Genomic DNA, 24,259 nt, shown 5'->3' with positions numbered 1-24,259 from the left:
AACATTCTCAGCTTAAAATGACAAGGAAAAACCCTCACCATTCAGGAGTCCATAGGCATTGTTCCAAACTTATTTTAGAAGTCAAACTAGATGACCTCTAAAACCACTTCTACTTCTGAAATCTTGTTTTTCCTATTTCCCATTATTCCAATAAAAAGTTTCCCATGAGATATAAAGGCAATGTTCCTTGATAAATCAGTACATTTTGAAGCCAAAACATTTTCTTTTTAAACTTTCGCAGATCAGTGGTGTGAGATTTGAACACAGCCTGATCTTTAAGGAAATCGTAACAATGGGATTTTGCAGTAAGGTTTTCAAACTTAGGTTACCATAGAGTCAACAAAAATTGTTTATAAAAGAGAAACTAGCTTATCAAAGAAAGAAAAAGAGCTTATCTTATAACTTCATTCCCATTTGGAAAATTGATATTGTCTATTAGATCACAGTTGTCTCTAATTTTGCCTGAAAATGTTCATCCCCAGTAGAGAAAATGAGAATGGTTCAACTGTGTAAAGATGAACAGTTCCTCATGCCGGCGTTACTATTCCCCGCCATGTAGATCCGAGGTGCCTGATTCAATCAAGCCAGCCAAGGCCCAGCTGTGATCATGGAGAAGAAACACAGGCCCTAGAGTCTGGGTTCTTCTAAAATTGGTTACTCAGAGCAAAAAGTTTTCCTTTCAACTGAGGAAGAAAATTTCCAACTATCACTTCCACCCAGAAAGTCATTGAGTAAATGTGCTGATTCTTGGGGGAAAAGAAGCAAATCTACCTGGAGAGAAATGCCAGTCATTTTTCCCACTCCATGTCAAAGGTTAATGTATATACAAGAACCTGCCCAAAACATCTTCTTTTATACATCAGAGAAAAAGAATAGTCTCACTGAAAATGAATATGTTCTGAGGCCTTCCTCCTTTGGAATGCCTTTTGAGTCTTGTCAATAAATCACTCTTTGTGTGAGGCTCATCTTCTCCCCCCATAGCCAACAAGTATCATACATGTGGTCTGCATCCTTCTTTTGTACACAGCAGAAAATTGAACTCCTAAGTAAACATATCTCATGTAAGATTCTTAAGATAGAAGTCGTTACTTAGGTAAGGATTGGATTTATAGTACTGTTACATTTGTAAGCAAGGTCACTGCTGGTTCATGATGGACCAGGGCATCTCAGATACTCTCCTAAAGCAAAGCATTGTTATGAGGAGTATTAGATCAAATGAGATAGTAAGTGTATAAATGACTATTTACAACTGAACCTGCCATAGAAGGTTAGTGGATGTTGTAGGTACTTCAACAACTGGCTCACAAACTTCAGAGAGTATTTAGTTTAGAAGCAAAAGGTTCATTCATTTAACATACTTTAAAGAGAATCAAAGATCACATCCTTGTAATTTTTGCCACCTTACAAATAGAAATTATTGCAATTCTAAGTACATTATAGATTCCCAATATTTGTTACATGGCTGGACGTTTATCAGTCAAGACTGCATCTGGTTGCAAGAAACAGAAAATCTAGCAAAATGTGGCCTAAATAAAAGTGGGTTTATTCTTCCTCACAAAGAAAAAGGTCCAGAAGGAGGTAGTTTGGGCTAATGTGGTGGTTCCATGGTGCCATAATGAGACCTAGACATCTTTTATTTTGTTTTCCTGACCCACCACCCTTAGTATTTGGCTTTCAGCTTCATGATGTCAAGATAGCAGCAACAAAGCTAGGTATTATATGTATGTTCCAGGCAAGAGGAAGGGTAAAAGCAGAGAGGAAAGAGGAAAGAGACATGTGTCAGCTGAGCCTGTCCCTCTTTATCTGCAGTGTAATAGTTTTCCCAGAGAGCATAACCAATGCTTCCAGTTACATTTCACCTGCCAGAATGGGGTCTCATGACCAAATCTAGCAGGAAGGTGGCATGTAGGGAAATCAAGATTTTATTTGTACATATTGCTTCCTCCCAAATGAAACTGAATAAGAAAGAAAGGCAAACTGGATATAGGATAGGCAATTAGCAGTAGCTATTACAGAGAGACAGAACTGTCCAGATACACATGAGTGATAGGTGGATGGACAGGAGACTGGAGGAGCATGCCTTGGCATGGCAGAGAAGGCCCTTCATCATCTGGTGTCAGGAGCTCAAATGAACTCACCTTTCACTGAAGTCACATCTGTGATTGCTGTCACATATGTTTCCCTGTACCTGGGATGCCCATTTCTCCCTTATTCACCTAAAAAACTATACACCATCAGGACTTAGTTCAGGTATCGTCATATCCACATGGAAGCCCTATCCTGCTCTATCAGAAATAGTTTGTTGATTGCCTACTAGAAAGAGAGCACATTGAGGACAATAACTGTCTCATTTGACTTTGTATTTTCAACTCTTAGATCAATGTCTTGATGGCTTACTTGGTTTATATTCCATGCAGATATTATCTGTTTCTGGTTAAGGTGCCTGAATGAATGCCCATCTCACACAATTTATTAGGTCTCGAGAACCCACAAAAAGGACTCAAATCTTTCTTACAGACACCACTATTTAGTTTAGAAGCAAAAGGTTCTCTCATTTAACATTCTTTAAAGAGAATCAGAGACCATATCCTTGTTTTGGAGCAGTTTTGGAATAGTTCATATACACGGCTGAATGGTAACCAGTGCTTCAGTGTTAAACATCATAAAGAAAGTTCACAAAATCAAATACTTTGGGGGCATGAAAGGTAACAAAATGTACAGAGGGACTGAGTCTTTGGAATAGGAGTCATGAGTGCTGTGGTAAACCAGTAGGTAAACACCACACCTAAAGATATTCAAATACAAGGATTTTCAACCACTGTGCTAGCCAAACAAAACTCATCTGTGGCTGAATTTGTTCAGTGGGGCAACACTTGGCAACATCTGGCAGAGAATATTACCATAAAAATATTAGTTCAAAATTCGCTTAAAAGACATCTTACCAGTCTCATCTACTTCGTTTATAGACAACCTCAGAAATCATTTATAAAAAATGCTTACTTTTATTTAATGAAGAATCCTGGTAAACTCTAAGAATAATCTTTTGTAAATCATATATCTGGGTCACTGAATTATTTTTTCCACCCTAGAGAATTGTTGGGTTCAAAACAATTAAATTTTGGAAGGCATTTGCCAAATAAATTGGCTTATAATAGAGGCTCAAGCATGATTTTTACTGAATGCATGTATAAGTGAAGTAATGACTCTAACGATTTTAAAACCAGGGTCTGTCATACACTAACTCCACAGAATTACATGATATCCCTTAAGTATTTGTTTGGTTGTTGACTGCATTAATGAATTGTTTTTTTGTTGCTGTTTAAGCCCACAGTTAATCACATACTAATCAACCTCACATAAATTCATGGTGCCTGTGATAATTTAAGCCGTTGCTTCATTTCTTCACCTCTCCCCGCAGCCACACCCTCTCATGGCCTCACTGAGGGTGACCGTTTTTCCGATCCTTTGGCTTTGCACTCAGTGTTTGGGTTTGCTTTGGCCAATGGCATGAAAGCAAAAATGATAACATACCAGTGGTGACCCTAGATCTGAAAAGGCTTGTGTGTCTCCACTCCCTTTTTTGCATCTCTGATACCTGTAGGAAACAAAACAAAAAAACCCTGACTAATATATAGAGATTTCAGTTTAAGAAAAACATCTCTTTCCTTCTTTTAATTTAGATTTTAATAGAACTCCAGACTCATTTTTTTTAAATCCTTACATAAATATTGAAACTGGAGTCCAATTAAAGAGCTAATGATACTTTTAATAAGTTTTGTTTCCTATTGAAATTTCTTGTGAGGCTTTATACATGAACCTTATTATTTGACAAGCAAGATATTATGAAAAACAATTTTAGAGAATATATGAAAAATTAATGAGTTTAATTCATTCTACATTTTTCATCCTAAAAATACCAATGTCCTCTAGATATTCCATACTCTTGCAAAGAAAAAAGACATTAATTACTCTGTTACAAAAAGGATATTTTTCCATTGACCACTTTGATTCAAAAAATTTATGAGGGGAAAGGAATTAGTATGCTATGAGTCTGAGACAAATTCAATATAAATTATTGCTCATAGGTTATTTTACTCTATTCCTTACTGTAAATTACTAAGTAAGCATTACTATTTTTATTTTGAAATGAGAAAATTGAAGCTCAGTGAGTTTCTCAAAATCATGCTGTTAAAAAATACTCAGGTGGGATTTGTAACCAGGGCTGCATGAGTACTTGCTCACTTAGCTGTACAAATCCCAATGTCAGAAAATGAATTAGATATAAAAGAATAATTAAATACTACAAGAATTTAAAACATACCAGAAAGTATATAATTTCCATCATGAAGTTTTTGGGAAGAGAAACGGGTTAAGAATGAAAAATTCTGGGAACTCTCAATTTGTATCAGAAGTCAGGAAGAGAAGAAGGCATTAGTATCTTGGGCCTGACCTAGGGAGAGACCCCAGTCCTGGAAGTTTAAGATGATGGGACCCACGCTCTACACCCTCAGAAACCGACAAGGATAAACTTTCAGATATAGCGCAATATACCATAGTATTGGAGACAAGATGCTTCCAGGTGACATAAAATTGTAGCCTTAATAACATTGAATCATCTAGTGGAACAAGATACATCCTTGTGCAATTTTGTTTTGAAATATGATGTACATTAATATTACATCCAGCAAATTTGACAAATTTACTCGTTAGTGTTAATAGTCAGAATTTTTCACATACAATATCATTGTCTGCAAATAGTAGCAGTTTCTTTCTTCTTTTCCAATTCTTTTATGTTTTTATTTCTTTTTCTTTTATTTTTCTAAATTTTTCTAACTTTATTGAGCTGGTTGGGAGATTAAGTAAAATATTGAGTACAAGTGCTCATAATGAGCATATGTTTCTCATTCTCTATCTCACCACTCAGCATGAGGTATGATGGGTGCTATAGGTGTTTTAGAGTTTAAGCACAGCCCTTCATAAATAGTTATCTAAGAATTTTTCTCTTTTACTCCTGAATGGATGTTGAGTTCTCTCTTCATCTTTTGAGATGGCTATATTTTCTTCTTTATTCAATTATTTCGATGGACTACATTGATTACATTTTCAAATGTTAATCTTACAGATCCGAAATAACCCACCTTGACTGTGATGTATTTTACCTTTTTGCATATCACTGGATTCTGTTGGCTAAGATTTGAGGTAAAAAAAAAATGACATTCATGGTAATAAATGAAAGTGACATTGTTTTCCCCTTCCTGTAATATCTTTCACATACATCTATAATATATATAATATTATATTATAATATTATATTAATATGTATTTCATTATTTATGTATAATTATGTATTATTTGTGCAATATTTCTGTATAATATTATATGTATATATTGTGTATATATATATTCAGTGTTATCTTGGCTTCATAAAATAAAATTAGTCTTCCCTTTGTGTAAAGGAAGACTTTGTATGATATTCCTGTCCTTTTCTCCCTTGATGTTAGAAATAATTTGCCATAGAAATTATCTATGCCTGGGATGTTTATTTTGTTTTTGTTTTAAATAGGAAAGTTTTTAAATTATGAATTCCTTTTATTCACTACATATCAAATAATTAAGATTTCAATTTATTCTGTGTCAAATTTGATAACTTGTATTGTTTTCCCCTAGGAAATTGTACATTATATCTATATTTTCCAATTTATTGACATAAGAGTTGTTCATATTATAACAGTAAATATGTAATGTTTTGGGGATCTGTTTCAATGCACCACTTTTCCCTCATGATATTTGCTCTTTGCACCTCTTCTCATGCTCTTTTCTCTCTTTTTCTTGATTGATGTCACCAGTGGTTTATCAACCTCTTTTTTAAGAAGTGATCTTCAGGCTTTGTGGATTTCTCCTCATAAATATTATTTACTTCCTTTTACTTCATTTTAATTTCCCCCTCTTTTTTTCAATGTTTTTAGAGAGTTAGACCCTGATTGTTCAGCCATTCTGCTTTTCTAACATGCATCTTAGTTTAGAAACTTCCCTGTAAGGCCTGATTCAGCAATATTCCACAAATTTTTATATGTTACAACTTTATACTCATTCATTTCAAAATAATTTTTTTCTATTTTCTTAGGATTTCCCTATGATCCATGGGTTCTTTTTAAACGTATTGCTTAATTTCAAAATATATGGACATTTTCTAATCATCGTTTGTTATAGATTTCTAGTTTAATTCCAATGAGATAAGAGAACATAACCTAAATTCTTTCAATTCTTTTGAATTTTCTTATGGTTTACTTAGTGAATTAGCCAATGATCAATTTTGTAAATATTCCATATGTACATTAAACACTTGGGATATTTTTTCCGTTGTTGGTTGTATCATTCAAAATATATTGATTAGGTCAACTTTTGTTTATTGTGTTTTTTATATCTTCTATGCCCTTAGTAATTTCTATTTGTCAGCTAGTTCTGTAAGTTTCTGGGAGAGTATGTAAAAGTGTGCCTCTATGATTGAGGTTTTGTCTATTTTCCCTTTTATTTCTGTTTTCTTCCATTTTATGTAATTCGAGCTATATTCTTGGATACGTGCCAGTTCATTTTCACTATGTCTTTCTTTTGGATTGACACATATCATTTAAGAATATCGCTCTTTATCTCTAGTAATGCTACATGAGCTGCTTAACTCACAGACGGCATGCAAGGTAAACTATCCCAAGAGCCTCTGTCCTTCTGAGAATTCCTCAGTAACTCTAGTTTTCCCCAGTCACACGAGACCCTTTGCCCCGCCATGATACGCTGTCAGAGCTTATTTATCCTGAACTTCTCCAACCAACCTACAGGGTTATATGCATGGAAGGAGGTGTGCATGGAAGAGTAAGGCAGGAACATGCATAATAGGGTCCACATAGGCTCTTCTGCCCAGGTCAGGCCTTTTCTTGCTTTGATCTTCAGATTTTAAGTAGCATTTATCCTCTAATTTCATATGCTTTCTTATTAAGAATCCTCACTCATATATCACTCCACCTTCTTTCTAATTACATCCAGCATGCAGGATGAAGTGAACTTGAGTTGATCAGGTAGTGTCTTCAGTTTCCTGATAAGTTTGTTCCAGGTGATTTCCCAGCCTTTACTCTTCTTATAAGACATTTTCAGGATTGCAGGATGGAGAATTACCATCTTCCTTGAGTTGACCCTACTAATGTTTTTCATTTTCGCAAGCTGCTAGAGTCACCCTCCCCTTTTAAAATAGAGATATCAAATGCTCTACCTAGCTTACAACAACTATTCCTCAAATACTCGTTACAACAGCAGTGAACACAATCTCTCTTCATCTGAAGTTTTCCACTTAGTTAGACTTGCAAAGTCTCTTTTTTGACTTATTGTGACATAAATATTTGTAACAGGATCCCAGCTTGAGGTAAAACTTTCCCCATTTTAGGATTCAGCCATGTCTGTATATGTTTGGGAGACATAGGGTAAGTCTTTTAGGGCTCTAGTTTCACGAAAGATCATGGAACACCTTAGAAAAGACCCACTGCGAGGGAAGAAGAAATCAAGTCTGCAACTGTGGTTCAAGGACCATGGACCTGCATCAGTGCAGAGCAGTAATTGTGAACACGGTGCTGTCGGTCACTTCTTCTGCCCCAGCCCCCAGGACACATGCCTGAGATCAAGAATATTCCATGAAGAATAATTAAATATAAAAATAACTGTTCACAAAGAATTTGTGCCAAAATCTTCTGCAGGGATGACTGACAGAAATAGCAGTGTAGGGCGTACAAGTATTTGTGGCGCACACCTGCTCATTTGATACTGGGAATGCAGAACTTTGCTCCAGAAATGGGTAAGCGCCAGATGCAGCTGTGCTGGTACTTGGCAGGCAACAGCAATAGTGGCACCTTTCAAGGTATTAACTCCATGACTGTTACACTAGGTATTACAGCTATGGTAGACATCACCACAGTAAGCCAGAGCAAGAGACGAGGAACAATAGTATATGCCATGGAATCCCCAAGATGGCTGGCCCATGGAGCACACAGAAGACATGCCCTGGGGAATTCTCAGAATTTGCTGGGGGAATTTAAAGGGAAAGAAGTTTCTTCAAAGCTGAGCCAGAAATAAATAATACTGTATTTATTATATCTATATTTGTATTATATTATATGATACTATATTTAAACATATTATGTATTTATTACATATTTTGTATACACATATATATTATATATATACACACTAGATATATAAATATAGGATATTATAATACATACACACACACTATAGATAACATTTTCCCCAACACACACATAAACTTACATACACACGAGGCTGGAGCCACTAGGTAAGTAGTTATGCATGCTTTAAACATCGAGAAATCCAGGACAAGGGTCTAGCAGCTTGAAACAATTAAAATAAATGCTTTCTCCAAGAAGTTTATCTTAAGAACTTATGCTTTTCTTATTAGTATGGTAATGATGCAAAAAATCCAAATTTTCCTTAAACATAAATCATAGTGAATTTCCTGTGCATACTACCAACGTTTAGATGATAAATTTTAAAAATCATCCCAATGCTTGCTTTATATGTGGCTAATTTATATAATTTATGCCTGGATAATTTATATAAACGAACTGATTTCTTTCTATCATTTGTCACAACATCTTGGAATCTGATACCATTGGAATTATAAACACCACCCACCTAGATTCGGTTGAGAAACGTAAGTACTGTATTGATCAAACACTACCTGGCTATTTAGACAGATAGAGGTGCTACAGGGGACCCTGTATGCTTAATTTTAATTTTCCATTGAAAATATTTTAGCATTCAAAATGTGTTTTTTCATGAAAAGAGAAACATTGGGAAATAAGGAAAACAGTCTATAAGAAGGAAGGGTTTTTTTTACCCTACTCTACATTTCCTTGTACCTTTACAGCTGCATAAACTGATCATTACTAAGAATCTAATTTGAGACTAGATATTAATAGCAAAAACATTTGGTTAATCATTCACAGTGATTAGGTTTCGCATCTTTAAGTCTTTATCTCGAAATGTATTTTTTCCTTTAATTTCTCCAAGAACAAAGAGAATATTATCATATAATGTAGAATGAAAATCATGAGGTGCTGCTTGAAAAATTGAAAAGAAGTAAAATTCATTTCCCAAAAAGAAAGCATAGCAGCAGAACCATCACAAATATCACTCAGTATTACATTTGATTTTCAGGATACTACAAGGCAAATCATTTGGCCAAATATGTAACAACCACAGACAATAAAACTCACATAGCTATCCTATGGCACCAACATCAGTCACTTCCTGAGACGTGCTCTCCAGGTTACTACAAAATGAAAGATCCAAAATTGTTTAGGAGAGGTAAGTTTCAAAGGGATATTCGGGAAAAAGCAAAGAAATAGACTCTAGCTTGTACTTTGCTGACTTGAAACTGGAGATATGACTTTAAATTATGGAAAGTCTTTCAAATTGTGCTGGAAATGGCCACTGTCTGTACTCCAAGAACTCTGGACAGCGCCCATAGCTCTTCAGGGAAGCTTAAGGAATCCTTGTACTCCTGATCAAGAAAACAAAGATGCTGTCTCACCATCACTTAACACCCTAAGGAAGTGCTCGCTGTGCGCTGCCCAGACAAACACCCTTCGCCTCAGCGTAGTTTTGGCAGATTATTACATTTTCAAAAACTGCTTAGAAAAAATTAAGTTAAATAAATTAACATGATTAAATTTTCTCATATAATTCTCCAATTACTTTCCATCTGTGAATCATGTCTATCTAGGACTAAACACTCTTGGAAAGCAGGAAACATGACCTAAATTTGTGAGCTTTCCAATGACATTTGACAAGACGCAAAGAGTCTAGTAAATCCTCTCTTTCTTTCCTCCTTCGTTTTATAATTTTTCACAATCTGATTATAATATTAGCATTTTTAATTATAGAAAGTAAAGAAAGCATAGAGAAACATGAGAAAATAAATAAACATTATTTGTCATCCCACTATCCAGAGAAAGTCTCCATTATTATCTTGATTAATTTCTTTGAAGTTCCATGCTTTCTACCACTTTTGGAAAAACTTGTTCGTTTGTTTGTTGTTTTTGTACAATTGGAATCATACTAATTTTTCACACATCATTAAATATTCTTTGGTAACGTGATTTTATGGCTGTGTAATTATCCACTTGTGGCAGAAACAGCTGCCTAGCTCCTCATTAAAGAAGCACACTTCTCTTTCATAACGTAGAATCCCAAACAAGGACAGTCTTTCTCACATCTAAATTGTGTCATGTGACTGCATTTTGGCTGGTGAAATATGTACATAAGTGCTATACACCATTTCTGTTCTAGCACATAAGAACCTCCTCCACAAACTTCTACTCTTTCTTCTTCTCCTTTCTGCCAGTTTGAAGTGAATTCCCAGGTTTACCAGGAAACCACATGTTGTGAGTGGCAGGGCTTCCATCAGCTTGGGTCCTTGAATAACTACATGGAGTAGATTGCTTAGCTCCTCCTTCACCGACTGTTACACATTATGTGAGGAAGAAATGCCCTCTCCTCTATTAAGCCGCTGAGATTTGGGGTTTATTTTTTATTTTTTTGAGGAAGATTAGCCCTGAGCTAACTACTGCTGGTGCTCCTCTTTTATGCTGAGGAAGCCGGGCCCTGAGCTAACATCCATGCCTATCTTCCTCTACTTTATATGTGGGACGCCTAGCACAGCATGGCGTGCCAAGTGGTGCAATGTCTGCACCTGGGATCCGAACCAGCGACCCCTGGGCCTCCGAGAAACAGAACATGTGAACTTAACTGCTGTGCCACTGGGCCGGCCCCTGAGATTTGGGGTTTATTGTCAGAGCAGCAAGCATAACCTTAAACAATATACCATCATCTACAGATGCGCCTAACTTAACTATTTTATAATTGTTGAATATTAAGTGGTTTTAAAATTTTTAGTATACTTGGAGTTGTAATTATGATATTTAGAAATAGTCTTTGAGTATGCATATATCTTCATGGCACATTCCTAGAAACCATATCGTTTCAAATGAATGAGTGTTTTAGGCGGCTTGTACTTGCCAACTGACCTCACGAAGAGTTGCCGCAACGTACCCTTCACCAAGCTGTGCATAAGAATGCCCGTTTCCCTCCGCTCAATCTTTCCCAGTCTTTTCCAAACTCACAGGTGAAGAAGCATGTTTTTATTCCTTGGATTATGCCTGAGGTTATATTTTTCCTTCTGTTCTTCATTTTCTATTTTAACTATGTATGTTTCCCCATTTATGCTCAGATATAAGACCAACAGCTTTACCCTGAACGCCCTGAGCCAAACTAGACCAAGGCTGCCAATCGAACAATATAAGCAGATTCATAAACTTGTTTGTTAGAGCTTTTCTTGCTGCTGTAGAAGATTTAGCTTCCAGCTTAAGCCTCTGTATCTTTTTGCTGTAGCCTATTCTTCCTATTTCTGGGGGGCACCTATTGGTCTGGACTTGGGCCAAAGTTCCTGATCTGTACTCTAGATCGTCTGCTAGGACTGAAGTCCTCACCTGAACTCCAGGCCTCCAGGATGATGCCCTAACAATCTACCCTGCCCTGCGACCTCCCTTCCTGGGAGTCAGATAGTGTTGTCTACACTCCTGGTCACTTACTTGTGTGATACCACTTATCACTTCATGGAGACATCTGATGCTTTTACATTCATTTATCTATTTAATCATGTTTATAAAGTGTCTTCTATGGTCAGGCACGTGAGAAGCATTGATATTACCGTGGTAAGCAAAAAGCAGGGTGCCTTCCCTCGTAAAGCTTAGAGTCTACTATACGAGGAGCAAAGAGATGTCAGAAAGAACACATCTCAAATAAGAAAACACATCAGTAAATATATAACCATCAAAGACAAAACCAGACAAGTAAGGAGATTGATTTTGGTCAGGTTATTTTAGTAGAGAGAACATATCGCATCCAAAGACTGGAGTACATCAGCAAGGTGGTTTTGCCCTAGACTTCTATCAGGAGGGGTAAACAAGTTGCTCACGGGGCAGCCTACAGTTGGGGTTGTTCTGTACGCAGGGGACGTTGCAGTCAGTTATCTAACAGGAAACGTTTTTCTCTGTGGATAGCTACTTTCAGGAAAATTATTTATTTATTTAAGTTTTTGAGGAAGATTAGCCCTGAGCAAAATCTGCTGCCAATCCTCCTCTTTTTGCTGAGGAAGACTGACCCTGAGCTAACATCTGTGCCCATCTTCCTCTACTTTATATGTAGGATGCCTACTACAGCATGGCTTGATAAGCAGTGTCATATCCGCACCTGGGATTGGAACCAGGTAACCACGGGCCGCTGAAGCAGAACATGCAAACTTAACTGCTGTGCCACTGGACTGGCCCCAGGAAAATTAGTTTAAAATGAGTAGTTCTAATCTTAGCTAATCACTTGTAACAAACAGTTTTGATCTTAGCTAATCAATCATGAGACAAAGAACAGGAAGTTGGGCTGTGTCTGGCCTTATCGGCAGATTCAGGTAAAAGGGAAGGAAAGTTCTGTAATGAGACCTGTCACGGTTCAAAATTGTGTAAAAATCTATAAAAGAAAGAATGAGGTTTTAAGAAAGGGACTAGTAGAGTTTAGCAAAAGTTAGGAAAGGCCTCTAAGGGTTGGGCAGTTGAAGAAAGGCCAATTGAAAAAGCATTCCAACAACAGGAACAGCATGGTCAAATCCCTAGAGCAGAGAAGAGCATGGAGTGATCAAGAAAATTGAAATGGTCAATTGGTCAATGTAGCAGGAGTTGTTAGAAAGAAGAGAGACAAGATATGTCAACAGGGGCCAGATCAGGCAAGAACATGCAGGATACGGTGATAAATCTTTATTTAATTCTGAGGGCAGTGAGAAGACATTGAACAAAGCTGAGAAAGGGAGAACTGTGGTCTAAGTGATGTTTGGAAAGATGGAACATTACTCAGGCTGCAGGGGTGCAGAGGCAAAGGAGGGGAACTGGTGATGAAGCTATTGTAGTAATCTAGACGAAAAAAGATCGTAGCCTGGACTATGCTGGTATCCATGGACTGATCAGGTGCCTTACAGTTTTATTCTCATTGATATTTCCCTAGTATTTCCACACCTCTTTGAAGCAGACAATTTAGAATGCTGTCCATCATCTTTAGTCCTCAGCAAACCTATGGGCCCCTTCATAAGGTGAGGTCATCTAGCCTCAGCTTCTTTCCTTCCACATGAGCCAATTGCAGAGGTTGCAATGAAGCTCATAACCACACTGGCTTTGTTTCCTACTGCCATCTCCCAAGGCCAGTGCCATGTCATTTCACACCTGGATTATTGTGCTGGTTGCACGAAATCCTGCACACTGCCCCTGAAATTATCATTGTGTAAGAGTTTATTTTCATATGACTATCCTCGATCCAAATAGCTTCTTTATTCCCCTACTACTTATAGAGTCAAAATCAAAGTCCTTAAAATGCCCTTCAAGAGAGCCAGTCAATCTTCTTACCACTAATCTTTTTCACAAACTGTCTGGATCAACAAGATTAGTCTACCCATTCACACCCGAATATTTCCACGTCAGTATTGCTATGGATTGATTGTGTCCCTCCCACACTCATATGCTGAAATCCTAACACCCAGTGTGGTGGTATTAGGAAGCAAGAACTTGGGGAACTGAATAAGTTATGAGGGTGGAGCTCTCATGAATGGGATTAGTGTCCTTGTAAGAAAAGACAGGAGAGCTTGCCACCTCTCTCTGCTCTCCATCATGGGAGGATACAATGAGAAGATAGCCATCTACAAATCTACAAGCCAGGAAGTGGACCCTCACAGTATCCAGTCTATGGTAATGTGTTATAGCAGCCCAAATGGACTAAGACTACATATACATATGTATATAAAATAATGTTTCAAATATTTTTTTACTGATAAATTTCTTCTTTTTCTCCTCCTTTTAGGGAGAGGTTAGAAAATCTTTGTAAGAAAGAAGTTGCATCCTGTTAGCTGGAGGCATAAAGTTATTTTTGTCATTGTTTGGAAGTTCAAATATGTGTAGAAGGATCTGGAAAGATGTCAAGTGGTTGAAAGGGTGGAATGGGCTGGATATTAAGCATTTGTCTCTCAGCTTCAAACTCAGCGTTGCCGTGTTGGAGCCGGAACTCTGCAAACCTCATTTCTGCTTTGTCACCTGGGTCCCTGTTAGTCTATGTCAATAGGGGCTCTTGAGAGTGACAGGAAGGCTGGAGGAGGGAGAAAATGGTTGTATATTGCTGCTTGCTCCCTTTTCCTATGCATCTCACTGCAGCAATTGTTCTTTACCCTGGCAGTGGGTAGCAGCTGTGGGTTCTTGTTTGCAGTTTTCTCCATATCCCAAAACCAGCCTCACAATGCTGGAGAGACACCAGCACTTGCCAGCAGGCACCCCTCGTTGGGGTCTGGCCCCCCTCCAGTTCTGCGGGTCTCCTCCTCCAAGATCCTAACCTCCATAGTTTCTTCCTGCAGTTACTTTCTCTATGATACTTCTATGCCCCTTTGAGCATTTTCAGGTCACTATTAACTTGTTAACAAACCCTTGTATTACATTATCTCTGTTAAAACAACTGATGCAGTTTCTTTCCTAATTTGATACTCAGTGGAAACAGTAAGGAGGTCTCATGACAAGAAGTGACTTTAAATTTTAATCCTGACCATTGACACTGGGCTACAAAATTAATTCATGGATTTCGTGAATGACACTAATTAAGCATTACCACCTTAAGCAGCCTTGCTGCTCTTGTTTATTAGGCAATTCACTTAACCTTTAGTGGTTTTACTGCAAGAGGGATGATCATATCTTTATTACTCACTAGTTGGTGGATGCGGACCAGTTAACAGGCAGAGAAGCACATGGTCTCAAACTCAGACTACCTGGGTTCAAACAATACTCTTCTACTTACTAATTCTGTTAGCCGTGGGTAAGTGACCTAACCTGTCCTTGCCTTGTCTGTAAAATGGGGGCAATGATCATCTGCAATTCATGATGCTGTAATGAGGATAAGATGATGTACTTTATTTAAAAAAATTTAGATATGTACCTGGCCCAAATAAGTGCTCAGTACATTTTCCTGTTCCTATTGTCATTTGCCCTGTAAATCTTGGAATTCACAATATTTTATTGCTAACATATATCAAATGAGGGCATGTGCATTTCTCATTACAGTTTGAAAGAGTTCATCTGACCTCTGAGCTGCAATCTGGCAAATCATCTTTCCTCATTGAACCAAATCCACATGTGCTTAGGATAACATGTGTGCTGTGAGCCTGAACTGTGTGTCAGCAGCGCATCTGTGGTCCATGAGAAAGGCTGTGCTTTTATTCTGGGGATGTCAACTCACTGTTTTCATTTCTTTCATATATGAATCATTCGTAAATCAGCATGGAAAGCATAGGAAGTACATGAAGTGATTTTATTTTTTTAAATACCACCTTTGGATTTGCAACACAAAGTTCACAACATGACTCTGGTCCACTGATGTCAAATTATTTGTTGAAAACTGAGTGTGAATGGGCTGACCAATCTGTGATCAGAGAGCAGGCCAAAGGTATCGTCCAGGGTGTGAATTTCTCTCATGTTGCCGGCTGGGCTGGAATATTGTGAAAGGAAATATCCCCCAACTTGCCCCAATGACATCTATATATGTGGCTTCTCCACTCTATGAAATCTACCTTTCTCATGACCACTTAGCATCTCCCAAAACTCAAGAAATAATCTGAGCAGGTATGTTTACTTTCTTGGGAACATTGTATTCTAAACATGAGTTCTTGCTAATCACTCTGATTCATTGAGCACCTCTCTGTGAACGATCTCACCACACACTTTAGATTTTTGGAAATGCAAATTCAAACAAAGCAAGATTCCATTTTTAACCATCAAACTGGCAAAACTTAGAAAGATTGATAACAGCTGGAGTTGGCAAGCATGTGGGAAAATAGATTCTCTCATATCTTCCTGATGGGTGTGTAGATCACTACTAAATTTTGGAAGGTAATCTGACAATGAACAAAAATATTAAAATGAATGCATCTTTGAACTCAGCATTTGAATTGTTAAAAATTTACCATACAGAAAAGAAGCACTAGGACTTGAGAATGTAACTATAAGAACATTTGTTTCAGCACTTTTTTTAGTGGTAAAAAAGATGAAAATTTGATTTTTCATAGATAAGTAGTTATTTGAATAAATTACAGAACATCTAGATTTTGTAACATTTCAGAGCTGTTAAAACAGAAGTGTTCCTGGGAGAGATATGAATGTTAAGTTTAGAAAGTGGGTTAGAAAGAGTGTGTGTCACCTCTTGATATCATGATAGACGATCCAGTTTTGTCAGAAAAAAAAGAAAAGATATATATGCTTTCGCTTATTTATACATCAGCTTAGAAGCACAAAGAAGGTTATAATATATATAATATATAATGTATAAAGTATAGTACATAATATTGGCTACGTCTGTGTGTGTTTTAGGGTGGGGGCCCAGATGAAAAGGGTTATTGCAGTGACTGTCATGTATTTTCTTTGTGAAATTTGTAGTGTCCAGACTTGTGACAACAGTCACAGCTTTCGTTTGTAGTTTTTAAATCCAATAAAACTTAAAAAATGAATAATTTTTCATAACAGATAAGAGAAATAATCTAAGAACTTCCTAAATCCCCATATCTAATCAGAAGATAATTAATGTGGTATTTGAATCCAGGTCTGTATGATTCCAAAGCCATCCTGCTCATTTTACGCACACTTCCTCTTGCCTTGTGTAGTAGAGTCGGTGATTTTTGGTTGGAGAGAGCATTCCTGGTTCCCTTGGAAATCACATCCCACGGGAAGCTGTTTGTTTCATGGGGGATTCACTGTGCGCATTGGTAAGAAAATAGGCAGAACACACAGCTTGGTTCTGGTCTCTTTCTGCAACATTTAACCACAATTAACCACGTCCAGTAGTGTCCAAAAGTATTGGAATAATGCGATGGCATCATTTGGTGCAGGTATAGAAAATCATTCTCCAGCACTGAAGAGATAAGAGGAAGAGGCGGCACTGCTTGTTTTCACTTCAATTCATTTTTCAGGGCCAGGGCTTCCTTTTGGGCAAGAGAAACCACAAGTTTGTGAGGCAGCTCAGCAGGTTGAGCCATGAGCTCAGGTATATGCAAGATGTAAACTGCATCTAAAGGCACACTGGTCAAACTTCCATGTGCAAGGGTTAAAAGGAATGATAACTGAGGAAGTCTTGTTTATTCAACGGTTTGTTTTTTATGCAAATGCTGTCCTGTGGGGAAAGAGAAGCCCACGCAGAATTCATAAGCAGCCTTAGAAGCTGATGAGAAAAGCAATAAGCTTCTGTGAATAGTCCTGCATCGTAACATGTCCCCAGGGACCTCGTTGTATGAGCATTACTATGCAACGTGAATTAAATCCACTGCATAGAGCAGCTGCCTGGTGCTTCGGAGTTGATTATCATCATCCCTGGAGGCTGAGGCTTTCTGCATCAGCGACCTGGCATCAGAGGACCGACCTATGGGAACCACAGGGCTCACTGAGCTCGGTGCCAACAGAGCTTGGCATGCCCTTTGGGTGAAGGGCAAATATTAGAGCACCAAGATATTCCCTGATTATTAAAGTCATGGCCTAAATTATGATTACATCAATTTGGGCAATCAGAGAGGGCATTAGGTAGGAAGACATGAAGAAGAGGAGTTGTCACAGAAATTATTTTAAAACCACGGTAATTAAATATCAAAGCACTAAATCAAGGGCAGAAGGCATCCATAATGAAGTGTTCATGGAGCCAGAGTCAAAAGTCACATGGAGGCCCATGCAATCCATTGTGGAAACTGCTACACTGTACAGTCAGAATAAGAAAATGAAAGAAGCAAAATGAATCTATGAGGACTGATGGCACTTCAGCCCAAATCTGAAATGGAAAGGTGTAGAATTTCAGATTCTCTGTTTCTTTAATCAAGCCAATTCACTAGCCATTGAACATCATTTTATAATTTGTGTAGATATGGGATCAAGCGGGCCCCATGAAAGAAGCAAAGTTCTGCCACATAAAATCAAGTTTTTCAGTTTACTTTTTCCAAGTATTATCCGGGAACGGTTCCTGTTGTTAGGAAATAAAATCGTTGCAGACATTAGAAAATATGGAGAAATAGGGGGCTGGCCCTGTGGCCGAGTGGTTAAGCTCGCGCGCTCCGCTGCAGGCGGCCCAGTGTTTCGTTGGTTTGAATCCTGGGCTCAGACATGGCCCCGCTCATCCAATCACGCTGAGGCAGCATCCCACATGCCACAACTAGAACAACCCACGACGAAGAATATACAACTATGTACCAGGGGGCTTTGGGGAGAAAAAGGAAAAAAATAAAATCTTTAAAAGAAAATATGGAGAAATAAACCCAGCTAAATATCTGGCACGCTTAACTATAATTTTTTAAAATGTCTTTGCTCTTGTCTTTTGGATGAAGATCTAAATGTCAACAAACAAATGTTACTGTCAGGAAATGAATAATTAAGCAACTTTTCAGCCAATGTCAAATGTCATCTGTATCCATAGCCCTGTGTAATTAGACACAATTCTTATAAGGAAGATTTTCTTTTCTCAAACAACTCTTGCCCTTAAAATAATATTGCATTCACATCTCTCCTTTCTTGTTTTTGTTTTGATTTGGTTTTAAGCTCTTCATCCAATATTTCTAATAGAATGAGTAGCCAGTGTGCATGTATGCATGATTTTATTTTATTTTACTTTAATTTACCTTGTTTTATTTTACTTTATTTTAGTTTTAACTTTTGCGAGGCCAGCTATTTTTCCTAAGTCGCACAAAAGAATAATGGGGAAATGAAAATAGAAGCAGGATTTCTTGAGTCTGAATTTCATGCTTTTCTAACCAGTTTGCAGTGAATTCTGAATCCTCTCCCTTCCTCCACCTGAAGCTCCTAACTGATTGCTCTTGGGGCGATCAAATTTGTTGTGTCCAATGTTTAAATAGGCACCCAATGGCAAAAAAGCCACACAGGCACATGCACACAATGCAGAAAAGAAACAACCCTGTGGAGGCCCACTAGTTAACTGGAGTTCGGGCAATGAAGGGAATCCATCCCAGAGCAGAGTTTCTCTTGAACGTATTCATCTTGCAGCCCACAGAGAGAATAGGAAGGAAGCTGCTTCTAAGAACAGCCAAAGGGCAAAGCCAGGGAAAGAGGCTCAAAGTGTTCCCAGGATAGCAGGTCGCACAAAGCTCCTCACCGGCCCTCTCTGCTTGTGGTGCAACAAGAGCAGCAGGATTATCTTAGTTCAAAGAACACCCTCTCCATCCTCAGGGATTCAGGCCCCGCCGTGGGCAGGTCGAAGAACACTGAGGAGGCCCTTCAAGCTGGCTGCCTTCGGTGCAGAAATGCAAACAGAAAGGCTAACAGGTCCAGGCGCGGAGCACAGAAGATCACTGCAGACACCAGTCCGAAAGCTGACATTGGTTTCTAAAGTTCTCTTGATCTTGGGGTCAAAACTCCTGGGGTGGAAGGAAAAAAAACTTCTGTCAAACCGTTGCCTTTGTCTACATAAGTGGATCCCAACCTTTTCAAGCATGAGAATTCCTTTTAAAATAAAAACGTTGTGAATCTCCCTGTGATACTAGTTTTATTTGACTATTGATTAATTGAGAGCATATATAGTGACCAAATAACTACATGAATCCAGTAATATTTTAAGTATGTGTTTATGAAATTAATCACAAGAACATTTACAGACACCTGACAAACTGTAAATTGCTAATGTGACATATTTAATCATACTTCATAAAATCTTCAAATTTGTTTTATTTTAATTGAAAGGAATTTTAAAAATCACTTGTGGTGGGATTAATTTTGAGCTTTTCATCGTTATCTTTGTTTTCCTGCATCGTTAATCCCCACAGCCCCTGATTCCACAGAATACTGGTAGTCATGTTGAGAGGTTGTGTTGGAAGGAGTTAATCTAGAATTGAGACACAGCTGTCAAATTTTTGGATTTGGGGTTTTATTGTTTTCATGTTTACTATTTACAAAAACAAAGCATATAAAAATGATCCTCCTGTAGACATCACTCAGCTTCAACAATTAGATACATCTGCCAATCTATGTCATGTTTTATCTGACACTTTTTTGTCTTGTTATTTTAAAGCAAATCCCAGATATGTATTTCTTCTGGAAATATTTTCACATAGTGATTTTATTGTTGCTGTTTTGTTTATTGTTGTTGATATAAATACAATGCCATTATCATACCTATGAAATTAGTAACAATTTCTAACTATTTTTTAATGCTCAATCCATGTCCAAATTTTCCTGATTAGCCTCAAAAATGTTTTTTCAAGTTGCTTTGTTTAATTCAGGATCCAAACAAGGCTCACATATTGCATTTAGATGACTCTTAAGTCTCTTTTAATCTCTGGCAAACTTTCTTTCCCTTTTAAGTCATATATGTGTACGAAAAAACTGGGTCATTTATCTGAGAGTGTTCAGCGCATTCCGGACGTGGCTGATTGCTTCTTTGCGGTATCTTTAACTTGTTCCTCTTTCTCCAGTAACTTCTCCAAACTGATAGTTAGCTAGATTTAGAGGCTTGAATCAATTGAGTTTTAATTTTCTTTGCAAGCACAGGTGTACTTCTATTTACATCACACCAGCAAACATGTATATGTAGTGAATCCTTTTTTAGCATGCTAAGATTGAGTCTTAGATATCAGAAAGTAATAAGACAAGAGGGACTGAAGAAAAGATGCATCAAAAAGGATGTGTTTTCTGGAACTGGGGCAAAGGAACGGGAGTTAACATAGGAAGGTAGAGCTCGATGGACTGAGACAGGGCTGGTTGGATCTTGGCCCCTCCTCAGACTGAAGTTATGAGGGAAACAGCATGAAAGCCTCCATCAATTTGAGATTCTGATGGTAAAGGAGGCTTACACTGAGCTTTCCACGTTGAATTCTGAGAAGGCATATCAGCTCAGAGACAACTTCCATCACAAGACAAGTAGCCTTCCATGACCCAGCAGCAACTTGGGAAATCAGCCTGAAGTTCACCCAGTTTGAGTGAAGTTAGCAAAGAGGATCAGAACACAGAAAGGAGTATGTGGAGGGGTCTGCTGAAGATGCTGGTCTGGACAAAGTATTTGGAAGACAGAGAGACAGAGATATCAGCAAATGCTCACATGAAGAATGGTAGCAGCTCTAAACCACAGCTCCCTAATTCTACTTCTCAGCAGAGAGTCAGTGCACACCAGCACCTGCTGAGAAGCGTCTTAAATGCCCAAACACAAGATGATCCCAACAATGAGGCAATTTTCCTGTTTTCCCAATGAGATCATTTTTTAAAATGCATTTTAGTCAACTTGAACACGTAAATTTAAGCTTAGATAGAAGAAATCACCAAATATCCACTGAGACAAATATTTAATTCATCAATTACACATGCAGCTAAAATCATGCATAGTGATTTTCCATTCTCATACTTCATGAAACAGTTTATTCACCTTCTCAACATGCATCTTGACTTGAGTGATGACCTCTGGTGGCACATCACCATTTTGTTAGGAATCTAATATTGTGTTCCAGGCCACATCACCCTAACTTCCAACTAAGTCATTTGAAATACCACATTTTAAATCTTGTGCAGCCCTGTTGTCCCTGGAGATAAAAATCTTATCCCAAGTCGTTACTATCCTTCTGTAAAACTTTAGAATAGTTGCTTCTTTACTATCCTACAATTGTATAAATTTGGTCTCTTCAATATAATCATTTACATTTTTGTTTTTCAAGGATATTTTTTAAAAGCTTACTTATACTGACCACTAACTATTATAAGGTAATACTCCCAAGAAACTAAGATAGATCAATATTAAATTAATTTGCCTATTTCTTTATGAACCCTGTCAGGTGATCTCCATAAGCATCGAAAATTGTTAATGTCATACTTAGTTGTCTCCACACCCCCTACTTAGTACTATGCCACTAAAATTAGAAAAAAGAGAGAAAAAGAGAAAGAGAGAAACAGGAGAGGGAGGGAGAGAGAGAGAGAGAGAGGCTATACTATAAGAGAATTTGTAAGTGATGCAAAGTAAGACAACTTTCCCTTTTCCGAAGTCTAAGTTGGAGGAAAAAAATCTGCCTTGTATTTGTGAACCTGTAACTGTTGCCTTATCCCCATACACATGTGAAAAAATAAACCCAAGAAAGTATAAAAGAGAAAATAATATCTTTGTGTAATTTTTAAGTCTGAAATTATTAGGAGGAATCACTGAATTTGACTGATTTTTCTTGAAAGTAACTAAATTAAATATTTTGCTATTAGGCAGAATGGGGACTGTAGATAAAAATTAAGATACTATAGGAAAATAAAATAAATTCCATGTTTTACAAATGAGTATGTGACTGCAAAATCTGTAACTATATATAGTGGAGTGATTATAACAGAGGAATTAATTAAATTTGATTCAGTGCAATGAGGAGATATTGAGTTACTCTTAAGTTCCAGATACTGGGCTAGTCACTGAGCATATAAAGATGGCAAAATAGATCCAGTCATTGCAAAACTCCATAATTAAGGTTTTTAATATTCTAGACATAGCCTCTCCTTCCTAACGTCATCTTAACACCAAACTCTAATTCTAGATTCATGCATTTGGCTGCTTTCCCGTATATTTTCAGAGGTCTCAGCACCCACCACCATTTAGTCTCATGCCACTCTTTTTCATTGTAACCACTGCTGATTAGGTGGAGACACTCATTAATTAAATTAAGACTTCAATTAAATATCTAAAACTAATAGCAAAAAATGTTGGAGAGGTTGTGGAGAAAAAGGAACCCTCATACACTGCTGGTGGGAATGCAAACTGGTGCAGCCACTATGGAAAACAGTATGGAGATTCCTCAAAAAATTAAAAATAGAACTACCATACGATCCAGCCATCCCACTACTGGGTATTTATCCAAAGAGCTTGAAGTCAGCAATCCCAAAAGTCCTATGCACCCCAATGTTTATTGCAGCACTGTTTACAATAGCCAAGACGTGGAAGCAACCTAAGTGTCCAGCAGACAAATGGATAAAGAAGATGTGGTACATATATACAATGGAATACTACTCAGCTGCAAAACAGAACAAAATCATTCCATTTGCAATAACATGGATGGACCTTGAGAGAATTATGTTAAGTGAAATAAGCCAGCGAGAGAAGGATAATCTGTGTATGACTCCACTCATATGAGGAATTTAAAATTATGGACTAAGAACAGTTTAGTGGATACCAGGGGGAAGGTGGGATGGGGGGTGGGCACAAAGGGTGAAGTGGTGCACCTACAACATGACTGACAAACATTAATGTACAACTGAAATTTCACAAGATTGTAACCTATCAATAACTCAATAAAAAAATTGACTTCAATTAATACAGTAAGTTAAATCATTAGCTCATTGATCCCAGTTTATTGGAAATATTACTGCTCCTCAGGTAATGAAAGTGGAGTACATACGAAGATGTTTTTGAACAAGTTTAGTGATGTGTTAGCTAAGCCTCAGTTTCCTAATCTTTAATTCAAGTTAATAATATTACTTAGCTTAAAGAATTATTGGGAGGATTGAATGAGAAAATGCCTGCAAAGCAATTAGCACAATGTTTACCATTATAATTGTTCACAGGGCTGTGTTGTCGTTCTTGTAGATGCTGTTGTTGTCTAGAGTAGGGGATCATTGTTAGTGTTGTTATTGCTGTTGCTGAGGTTATGCTTGTTGTGTGGTCTACAGACATTTCCACCAATCTGGGATCATGGATGCACTGCTCACACATCAAGGACCTACTCTCTTTCCTCACTGGCATTTGGATCAGTTCATCAAACCACTTAATTTTAGTCTGACAAATCAACTCTTCTTGTTGCACCAAACCCATCAGTGCTTAGACTAAGGGGTATTTTTTTTTGTTTTTTTGTGTGTTTTTGGTTTTTAATGATTTTATTTTTTTCCTTTTTCTCCCCAAAGCCCCCCGTTACATAGTTGTATATTCTTCGTTGTGGGTCCACCTAGTTGTGGCATGTGAGACGCTGCCTCAGCGTGGTTTGATAAGCAGTGCCATGTCCGCGCCCAGGATTCGAACCAACGAAACACTGGGCCGCCTGCAGCGGAGCACATGAAGTTAACCACTCGGCCACGGGGCCAGCCCCGAAGGGGTATGTTTTGACGTTTAATTGGTGAAAGCATTTCATCTG

General features: G+C 37.7%; 1 long non-coding RNA gene across 1 annotated transcript in view; it reads right to left on the bottom strand.

Annotated features, from left to right (window-relative positions):
- Nucleotides 1–17,959: 17,959 nt before the first annotated feature.
- Nucleotides 17,960–24,259, bottom strand: part of LOC123285047 (uncharacterized) — a 28,137-nt gene continuing 21,837 nt past the window's right edge. The window contains exon 4 of the long non-coding RNA XR_011502779.1: nt 17,960–19,537. This is a non-coding gene — a long non-coding RNA (uncharacterized lncRNA). The remainder of the gene's footprint in view (nt 19,538–24,259) is intronic.

Source organism: Equus asinus, chromosome 4 (assembly GCF_041296235.1).
Source record: "Equus asinus isolate D_3611 breed Donkey chromosome 4, EquAss-T2T_v2, whole genome shotgun sequence".
NCBI classification, from domain to species: Eukaryota; Metazoa; Chordata; class Mammalia; order Perissodactyla; family Equidae; genus Equus; species Equus asinus.
The sequence above is the reverse complement of the archived record's forward strand: the minus strand, read 5'-3'. Positions and strand labels throughout refer to the sequence as shown.